At 58.4% G+C, this 2,641-nt stretch overlaps 1 non-coding gene across 1 annotated transcript; it reads left to right on the top strand.

The window, feature by feature from the left end:
- The first annotated feature begins 2,272 nt into the window (after window positions 1-2,272).
- On the top strand, window positions 2,273-2,344 carry trnaq-uug (transfer RNA glutamine (anticodon UUG)). Its single transcript has one exon. It is a non-coding gene; the product is annotated as a tRNA-Gln (tRNA).
- The last annotated feature ends 297 nt before the right edge of the window (window positions 2,345-2,641 follow it).

Raw genomic sequence — 2,641 nt, 5'->3', positions numbered from 1 at the left:
GCCGCCGCGGAGTGTCTGATTAAGGTTAACGGGTCCTTGACGGCGCCCCTTCGCTTTAGGAGAGGGGTGCGCCAGGGATGCCCCATGTCCGGCCAGTTATACGCCGTTTGCGTGGAGCCTTTCCTGCGCCTCTTGCGGACGAGGTTGACGGGACTGGCTCTGCAAGGGCCGGGCGTGGAGGTCGTCCTCTCGGCTTACGCCGATGACGTGCTCCTCGCGATAGAGGATCCCGCTGACCTGCGGAGGATGCGTGAGTGCCAGGAGATTTACTCGGCCGCGTCCTCCGCCAGGATCAACTGGGAGAAATGTTCCGGACTCCTGGTGGGTCAGTGGCGGGTGGACTCCCTGCCGGAGGAGCTCAGGCCTTTTGCCTGGAGCACGACCCATCTCCTCTATCTGGGAGTCTACCTTAGCCCCGACGAGGGAGCCTGGCCGGCGAACTGGCAGGAGCTGGAGGCCAAGGTCGCCGCTCGCCTAGGGCGCTGGACAGGACTGCTCCGAGTGCTGTCCTACAGGGGTCGAGCGCTAGTCATAAACCAGCTGGTGGCCGCAATGCTGTGGTACCGGCTGGTCACTTTGACCCCTCCCCCTGCGTTTGTCGCCAAGATACAGAAGAAGCTGGTGGACTTCTTCTGGAACAACAGGAAGCACTGGGTCTCTGCCGCGGTCTTGAGTCTCCCGCTTGAGGAGGGCGGTCAGTCGTTGGTGTGCGTCAGCGCCCAGCTCGCGACTTTCCGCCTTCAGACCCTGCAGAGATACCTTTACGTCGAGCCCCCTCCTAGGTGGTGCGCTCTGGCGAGGTATTTCTTCCGCCAGCAGCTCGACCTCAATTATGACACGCAGCTCCTGTTTGTGAACTTGGGGGGTGCCAGGACCGCCCTCCGGGAGCTGCCTGTCTTTTACAGGGAACTCATCAGGGTCTGGAACAAAGTCTCCACCAAGCGCAGCTCTCCGCCGGCTGGAGTGGCGGCCGTCCTGCAGGAGCCGCTGCTCGGGAATCCGTACCTCCACGGCCGAGGCTTTATGTGGCGGTCGGAAGAGAGGGCTGTGGCTGGTGAGGTGACCAGGGTCAGGGACCTGCTCGATGGCGGAGGAGCGGGCTGGATGGCGCCAGACATGCTGGCGCGGCGCCTAAATTCTGCCAACGTCCGCCACGCGGCCGATGCCATCGAGTCGCTAAAAACAGCTCTGGGCCCTGACTCCGTTAGGTGCATCGAGGAGGCTCAAGCACGTGGGGAGATCCCGTCCGAACTGACCCCCGTCCGGACGGAATTCCTCATCGGCGCCAAACCCCGGAACCTCCCTCGGGGGCCGGCGCCTCACAACTTGAGCCGCCTCCGGGAAATCCCCTCCGTGCCTTTCAGTTCCGCGCGGAGGGGTTTCCTGTACGGGCTGCTCCTGCACACCCTCAACTTTGCCATCCTCGCCGGCCGTCCGGACACGCCATGGCGTACCATCTTGCCGTCCGGAGGAGGCGGGGGTCCTCGATGGAGGGCACTCTACGCAGGGGTCCTCCCACTATTCATCGGGGACTTGGCCTGGAGGGTGGTGCACGGAGCAGTGCCGTGCAACAAATTTTTAAGCCGGTTCACGGACTCCCAGGCCGCCTGCAATTTCTGCGGTCTGGAGGAGTCCGTGTTCCATGTTTTTATTGAATGCACGAGGTTGCAGCCCCTGTTCCACTATTTGAAGGGGCTGCTCCTGAAATTCTGGCTGCACTTCAGTCCCACTCTCCTGATCTTTGGGCACCCTGTGCGGAGGGGAGCGGGTAGGTCCGAAGGCCTCCTCGTAGGACTGCTCCTGGGCACGGCCAAGGGTGCCATCAGCCGGTCCAGGCAGCGGGCGGTCGAGGGGGTCGTTCAACCTGACTGCCTGCCTCTCTTCCGCTCTTACATCCGGTCCAGGGTGTCCTTGGAGATGGAGCACGCGGTGTCCACCGGTACGCTCGCGGCCTTCCGCGAGAGGTGGGCACCGGAGGGACTGGAGTGCATCATCACGCCCGGCAACCAAATTTTAATTTGATTTTACGTTTTAAAGTTAATTTGTTTTAATTGCCGGTGCTTTTAGTGTCCCCTTCCCTTTTATAGGGGGCACTGGGGAAAAATTGTGATTTTAGTGCCCAAAAAAAAAAACCAAAAAAAGAAAAACACAAAAAAAAGGGGGGAAAAAAAGGGCCTTGTAAATGTCTGGAGTGTCACCCAGGTCGGGTGGCACTCTTTAATGTTTTATGTTTTCGCAGGTAAACTCAAAAGAGTTTCATGCAGATGGAGTTGGTTCCATGGTGTAGTGGTGAGCACTCTGGACTTTGAATCCAGTGATCTGAGTTCAAATCTAGGTAGAACCTGAATGGTTATTGTCACAGCTGCTCAAAATTTGCAGTGTTCAAGTGGACTGATTAGTTGAACCACTCCGTTCCAGAGTGGGACAAACACGTAAATAATCCCCATTGTGCTGGAGAGGCTTTGTCCCTTTTCGGCTGTGAGTGTTCCCTGTGAGCATTGTTCCTGGCCAGGAGCACCTGAGGTTTTACATCAGCTGTGGCTCAGTGGGTAACACAATTACCTCTGAGTCAGAAGGTTGTGGGTTCAAATCCCTCTTGAGAGACTTCAGCACATAAATCTAGGCTGACACTCCAGTGTAG

The sequence above is a fragment of the Pristiophorus japonicus genome, chromosome 1, assembly GCF_044704955.1.
Source record: "Pristiophorus japonicus isolate sPriJap1 chromosome 1, sPriJap1.hap1, whole genome shotgun sequence".
In the NCBI taxonomy this organism is placed as follows: domain Eukaryota; kingdom Metazoa; phylum Chordata; class Chondrichthyes; family Pristiophoridae; genus Pristiophorus; species Pristiophorus japonicus.
This window is presented reverse-complemented; position numbering and strand designations above follow the sequence as displayed.